Source organism: Dreissena polymorpha, chromosome 1, assembly GCF_020536995.1.
Source record: "Dreissena polymorpha isolate Duluth1 chromosome 1, UMN_Dpol_1.0, whole genome shotgun sequence".
Lineage (NCBI taxonomy): Eukaryota > Metazoa > Mollusca > Bivalvia > Myida > Dreissenidae > Dreissena > Dreissena polymorpha.
The window spans coordinates 102,169,849-102,178,018 of record NC_068355.1 but is presented as its reverse complement, the minus strand read 5'-3'; positions in this window follow the sequence as shown (position 1 = coordinate 102,178,018).

The following is an 8,170-nucleotide window of genomic DNA, read 5'->3' as shown; positions in this document are numbered from 1 at the left end:
TCACAATAGTAAACATCAGCGTTCTTCACGTATCCAAAAGATGATTTTGACTTGACCTTTAAGTTTAACATGTGTCCAAAAATGTTTAGGTTCTCTTTTTAGCATATGCGTTGTCCGTCGTCAACATTTTGCCTTGTTACATTGTAACACTCTAGAGGCCAAATTGATTGTCTGATCTTCATGAAACTTGGTCAGAAGATTTGTTCCAATGATATCTTGGTTGATTTAGAAACTGAGTCACATGAGGTAAACTAGGTCACATTAGAGAAAAGCTTGTTGACACTCTAGAAGTCACATTTATTGTCCAATCTTCATGAAACTTTGTCAGAACATGTCTCCTTATAATATCTCAGCTGATTTTGAAAATGGTTCTGGTCTATTAAAAAACGTGGCCATCAGGGGGAGGGGCAGTTTTCCTTTAATGGCTATTGTAAAACCTTGTTAAGACTCTAGAAGTCTTTTTTTTTTGTCCAATCTTCATGAAACTTGATTAGAACATATGTTCTTATTATATCTCGGTTGAGTTCTTAAATGGTTCCGGTTGGATTAAAAATATGGCTGTCAGGGCAGGCAGGGCAGTTTTGCTTATATGCCTATAGCAAAACCTTGTTAACACTTAAGAAGTCACATTTATTGTCCAATCTTTATGAAACTTGATCAGAATATTTGTCTTGATGATAGCTCGCTCAAGTTTCAAAATGGTTGCGGTCTGTTGAAAAAAATGGCCGCCAGGGGCGGGACAGTTTTCCCAATATGGCTACAGTAAAACCTTGTTAACACTCTAGGAGTCACATTTATAGTCCAATCTTGATGAAACTTGGTCATAACATTTTTCATGAGGATAGCTCAGCTGAGTTTGAAAATGGTTCTGGTCTTTTAAAAAACGTGGCCATCAGGGGGAGGGGCAGTTTTCCTTATGTGGCTATAGTAAAACCTTTTTATACGCCCGTTTTTAAAAACAGGACGTATTATAGTTTCACCCTTGGCAGGCAGGCGGGCAGCGTCCACAGCAGTGTCCGCTCTCTAATTCTAATAGTTTTCATCCGATCTTCACCAAACTTGGTCAGAAGTTGTGTCTAGACAAAATCTAGGTCAAGTTCGAATATGGATCATGCTGGTTCAAAAACTAGGACACGGGGTCACTTAGTGCATTTCAAGGATTAAGCCTCATGTTTGCTCTCTTATTGAAGTAGTTTTCACCCGATCTTCACCAAATTTGGTCAGAAGTTGTGTCTAGATGATATGTAGGTCAAGTTCAAATATGGGTCATGCCGGGTCAAAAACAAGGTCACGAATCACTTAGTGCATTTCAAGGATTAAGCATCATGTCCGCTCTCTAATTGAAGTAGTTTTCACCTGATCTTCACCAATTTGGTCAGAAGTTGTGTCTAGATGATATGTAGGTCAAGTTCAAATATGGGTCATGCCGGGTCAAAAACAAGGTCACGTGGTCACTTAGCGCATTTCAAGCATTTAGCATGGTGTCTGCTCTCTAACTGAATTAGTTTTCATCCGATCTTAACCTAATTTGGTCAGAAGTTGTATCTGAATGATATGTAAGTCAAGTTCAAATATGGGTCATGCCGGGTCAAAAACGAGGCCACAAGGTTACTTAGTGCATTTCAAGCATTAATCATGGTGTCTGCTCTCTAATTGAAGTAGTTTTCATCTGATCATCACCTAATTTAGTCAGAAGTTGTGTCTAGATGATATTTAGGTCAAGTTCAAATATGGGTCATGCAGGGTCAAAAACGAGGTCATAAGGTCACCTAGTGCATTTCAAGCATTTAGCATGTTGTCCGCTCTCTAATTGAAGTAGTTTTCATCTGATCTTCACTGAATTTAGTCAGATATTACGTCTAAATGATATCTAGGTCAAGTTCAAATATGGGTCATGCCAGGTCAATAACTAGATCTCGAGGTCACTTAGTTCATTTCAAGCATTGAGCATGGTGTCCAAAACCTTCAAACGGATGTATCTTGTGACAGTTTGGCTCTCTTGTTAACACTTGCAGTCACATGTATAGTCCAATGTCTCTTGGTCCCAAGATTTGTTCTAATGATAGCTCTGCTCGGTTCGAAAATGTTAAAGGTTCGTTGAAAAACATGGCCACAAGGGGAGCGTTAGTTTTCCTAATATAACTATATTATAACCATGTTAACCAGAGTGCAGGATCACGTGACTTTGTGGGAACCGGTAAGTGGTGCTTTTTTAACCAGGTTTTCCGAAGGAAAAACCTGGTTATTAGATTGGCGAATGTTGGCGGGCGGGCGGAACAAGCTTGTCCAGTCCATAACTTTGTCGCTCATTGTGAAATATTAAAATTATTTTGCTCATTTGTTCACCATCTTTAGACGGTGTGTCACGCGAAAGAATTACCTTGATATCTCCAAGGTGAGTTCAAAGGTCAAAAATGGCCATAAATGAGCTTGTCCAGGCCATAACTATGTCATTCATTGCGAGGTTTTAAAATCATTTGGCACATTTGTTCACCATCATTGGACACGGTTTTGCGCGAAAGAATTATGTCAATATCTCCAAGGTCAAGGTCGCCACGACTAAAAATAGATTGATTTTAAACAAGGGGGGTAACTTTGAACAATCAGTAACAATGCACATCGTTGAGTTGGTCTCCCTTAATCAGACTTTTTTTTTTAAATTGAAATCAAGGTCGCCACGAGTTAACATAGATTGTATCTTACACAAGGGGATAACCATGCACATTTTTAAAAGTCTATCAGACTTTTTTCAAATTGAAAACCTGGTTTTGTGACAATTTTGTCCCTTGTTTTCGAATAACTTTTAAAGCAATTTTTTGTTTTGAATTTCAACTAGTGCATAAAGGACTGATTTTTACGCTGCATATAGCAATGTGAAATACATCAGAATTATTTTATAAGCATGCGTGCTTGTTCAAAAATTCTATGTGAACTGCATAAATTTATACGGTTATGCTTCGCGCAACGTGAAATTTTGTCACCGATTTCAGACGTATTCAAGAATTTACTCTTATACCTTAAGATATCGTAACAAACTACAAGAAAACTCTTTTATAGGCTAAAGATTTTTGCAAATGAATTTCAATAACTTTGGATATTTGCAAAAAATAAAGTTCTTAACGTTTTGTTTACATCCTGTCCAGCCCGTGTGTAAACCCCAGTTGATCCTGATTATGAGGATGTTCGTGCACAATGATGATGATGTTGATTGATGATGATGGTGGTGATGATGGAACTGGTCATGGAATCAGAAACATGATAAACAAGAGATGTGTTCGTCAGAAATACAATGTCCTCTATTGTTCCGCTTTGAAATTATTTTCTTTGACCTTGAAGGATGAGCTTGACTTTGAACTTCCACCACCCAAAATGTGCAGCTTCACGAGATACACATGCATGCCAAATATCAAGTTGCTATCTTTAATAATGAAAAAGATATGGCCAATGTTAAAGGTTTTTTCGGACGGACGGACAGACTGACGTACACATATACTGACTGACAGACAGTTCAACTGCTATATGCCATCCTACCGAGGGCATAACAACCCACATATCGTATTAAAATGATTGCATTACTCAAATTAATTTTTGCGATTACTTCAGATTGTTTTATTTTTGCAGAAATTCAACATAGTGGTAAACCCAATAAAACAACAAGAATTTTTGCTGATCATCAATCATTTTTGACGATAATGCGAAGCAGCTCGTCTAAGTTTTCATACCATAAAAAAAATCACAATGGCGACCTATGTAAAAGACCGAGCCAGTCCGATTGAGATAGCTGGATTTTTCTAATCGGCATACCTCGCTGATTATCATTGATAAAGGTATAGGACGCTCAGCTATAAATAGGACAGCATATTATGTGAAAAAAAATAGTTTGAAAACGTTAATTTAAATCAGTTAAAGTCAATCCATTATATGTTTATAGATCATTATATGTTTATAGATCAATGAAACAACTATGCATTTTCTGTTTTGTATTTGACATTTGTTGTGATTCGGTAAATACATTGAGAATTAAAATGTGTATAACTAACTTTCAACACGATCATAACTGTAAAGAAAACGAATTATTTCGAACCTGCAATTTGTAAACGTTGTAGCGACTATGGTATATAAACAGCATAATAGCCATATGACATCTGTGAAACTCGCTCTTATGCGTGCTTTCTCATTTTGCATATTTAATCAACTTTTCAAAAAGAAATTACAGAGCCACATCAGTGCACATACTATGTTTGATAATTCATTCGTTTGTTGGATATTGTTTGCTGTTTTAAACACCTATTTGGTCATATCGCGGAGATTTAGTTAACCTTACCATGTGTTCATGGGCGAACTCACGTATTCAAGTGCTCTTACGACACGGGTCCGGCTATGAGCTCATACCTACTTTCGGGAATCATCATGAAAGTATTGCCGTACTTAACGAACAAACATGCCTAAGCTTATTGAATTAGAGAAAAAAGCAATAATCAAAAGAGAAAAATATATGTTCATGCACATGGGAATGTGAAATCACGTCCGTACACATAGCATCATTAACTAAGGAAAGGAAAGAACGAAATATACAGTTAGGAATAATATACATGTGAAATTAAATAGCATGTCAAGTTTTGAATTTATATGCTGAAACGTAATGTTATAACCCACAAACGTTTTACTGCAACAGAACGTTTTTTTTTTAAATAAGTGGTACAGAAAATACAGGTCGAATACCTTTTTAAAGATTTGATCGAGAATGTAATCCGCCTCCCAGTTACGCTGAATGGATCAAGTTCCCCACGGGTACTTCTTTCCCGTACCCCATTTTTTGTTCGTACCCAATATTTTTGGTACCCAATATTTTTCGTACCCAATTTTTTTCGTACCCAAATTTTTGCTCATACCCCAATTTTTGTTTGTACCCAATTTATTTTTCCTACCCATTTTTTTTGGTAACCAAATCTTTTTTTCGTACCCATTTTTATGCATATTTTTTGTACCCAAAATTTTCGTACCAATTTTTTTTCCTACCCAAAACTGTCGTACCCACATACACAATTGTTGTGATGTAGATAAACTTAAATAGATACTTTAATATCAATCCTCTTCAAACGCATCGTCACACCAGTACTGTCAGTACTTCGATTTTAACCTTTTATTCACTTCACAACAATGATATTGCTGATGACTTTTCCTCTGTATAAGTACAATTATTTGCAGATGACTGTATACAATAATAAATATCTCCAACACATCCAACAAAGTACGCTATGATTATACAATGAGTGGTGAAACTTCAGAAACTGTATACCATCATGCATGTATAGGCGTTGAATTAAACGACAACTTGAAATTTGACACTCACATCGAACAAAGGAAAGGCTTCACAAACTTTGGGATTTATTAAACGAAACCTCAACAAATTAAAGAAAAAGCTTATCAATGATAAGACAAAAGTTGGAATAGTCTTCACCTATCTGGAATCCTATTCAGAAACAAACAACTCAATTGAAACAAATCGAACATATACAACGTAATGCTGCCAGATTCGTAGTGAACAAGCCTTTCAACCCATACCAGCCGGATAGTGTAACATCAATTAACTCAATTGGCAGACTTTGCAACAACGCAGACAATGCTTTGACTTGGTGCTATTCTACAGGGTTGTTTATGGTCTTATTGCCGTACCAGCTTCATATCTACCAGACCGTTCTATAGTCAGATCAACCAGACAAAGCAACTCCCAAAACTGTATACCTCCACAAACTATCAGTAATGCATATCAACGCTCGTATTTCCCAAGGACAGTATCCATCTGGAACTCCTTACCCATCGCAGTAGTGACAGCACCGAGCCTGGACGCATTCAAGTGTGCCGTCCGGCCGCTGCCAGTGTTCCGCGCCTAGAGTTGTAGGCCAGTTGTACATTGTATTATACGTTGGCGAACGCTTTTTTTATCCGTAATTTAAGAAGCACTCCGCACTCTACATTCGCACAGTTATTAGCCCTCTTCAGTAGATGTCCTCGAGGCGTTGAATAGTATCTTGTTGAAGTTGAAGTATCCTACACTCTTAAACTCATATACATGTATAAATGTGCTTGCATTGTTGCTGCTACACTAGTGTTGATTGATGCCTTCGTAAATAGCCATGTGATAATTGTTAAACACCCCATGGAAATTGGTCCCAATAAACTGGGCAGACAGACAGACAGAGTTTATTTAGACTTGTACAACAGGACATCGTCTCCATTCTAAAATATACAAATTATTTTCTGTCACGTGAATACGAATAACAACATATCATTAGGTTACATAAAAGTTATATATAAAAAATACAAATACAAAAAAAAACAATATATGGAAGAACACGTAAGTTCTATCGAGTGATGACATCTATTAAACAGTATTATTTAGGATCGCATTTCTTATAACTACAGCTTCTTTTATGTATAAACATACAGTTTGAATTATTAATCAAGCACATGAAACTAACAACTTGTGGAATTTATGCACAGATGGGTTAATATAAAATATACGGCTAATATTTATTTTTTCTTAAATCAGTTTAACGGCTGCAAATACGATCGAATTACATTATAACGTTCATTTCGTGGAATGTTGTTCTGATCATATCTGCCAGTTCGGTTTCTCAACGGATGTGCAGAGACTTATTAAATCTAACAAAAAATAAAATTTAACGTCTAGAAATAAGTCTTAATTTTTTTCGTATTCTAAAGAGGATTTTTAAATTTTATACATATCTAGTTCAGAACTGCTATTAATTTAACCATTTCACTCTTGTTTAAAATTATCATCAAGTCTACAGTTGAACTCTAACAAAACTATTTACTTGCACAAGGATTGGGATTTTCAAATACATAACCGAATCGATAATTATTTAACATGTTCTTAACATTTGTGACCCAATTTTTATAACCTTTTACTATTACAATCGTTTAAAGCTAGTTTGTAAACAGTTTGCATAATAATATTTGAATTGTATAGAATTTTTAAACAAAACTTTATAGTTTTAACATCCCTGTTTACAAACAATGGATATATACCTAATTCTCCATAAACACAAACATTACGTGTATTTGTTTTAACCTGAAGCAATCGTTTGCACAATTTTAAATGTATGCGTTCAATGTCATCTGACTTCGTGAAACCCCATACTTCTGAAGCATAATTTAATATAGAACCAACAAAGGAGTCAAACAACTGACATAATATTTTGGTTTTATATCAAAGTCATGACATTTTATCAATAATGTATTCAATGCTTTAATGGCTTTACCTAACCAAATAATCTACTGAGGTCCTAACAGAGGCAATATCTGGATAGTTATCGGTATCATCATTAACAACATTGATTTTATCATGCGCAATATATTCACATTTATTCCTAACTCTACTATTGAGATCGCCAGCAACAAAATCTTTACCAAATTCAGAAAAGTATGAAATATCATTTTCTAAAAATTCAAACAAATCAACATTGAATGTGTTATATTCTGGAAACTCTTGTCCCCATAACGTTGCAGAAATATACATACCATCTGATATATGAAATCAAAGTACTGACAGTACTAATGTGACGATGCTTTTGAAGAGGATGGATATATAAAAGCACCAGTTTAAGTTGATCTACATCATCACAATTGTGTATGTGGGTACGAAAAAAAAATTGGTACAAAAATTTTGGGAACAAAAAAAGTATGCCAAAAAAAATTGGTTACACAATAAAAATTGGGTACGACAAAAAATTGGGTACGAAAAAAAATTTGGAACGAAAAAAAAAATTGGGTACGAAAAAAATTGGGTACGAAAAACTTTTGGTACGGAAAAAATTGGGGGTACGGGGACGTAGTACCGCTGGGGAACTTGACCCACAATCGCACATTCTTGGCCCTTTCCTTCAAACATCAGATAAGTACCTCGAAGGCAATAGTATGAATACACATTTATGGCGTACCATTTGGGTCGAAAGTTAACAAGACCTAGTAGGTAAAAAGAGAAATGTACTTTGACGTACAATTTGTACGTCGAAGTACATTTTTTGTACTTCGATGTACAAAATTGTAATTCGACGTTCAGTCTTTACTGACCCTTGATAGTTAGCCAATCAGAAGACGCCTTACATCTGTTACTTTTAGAGATATTTGACATTGAACATTACTA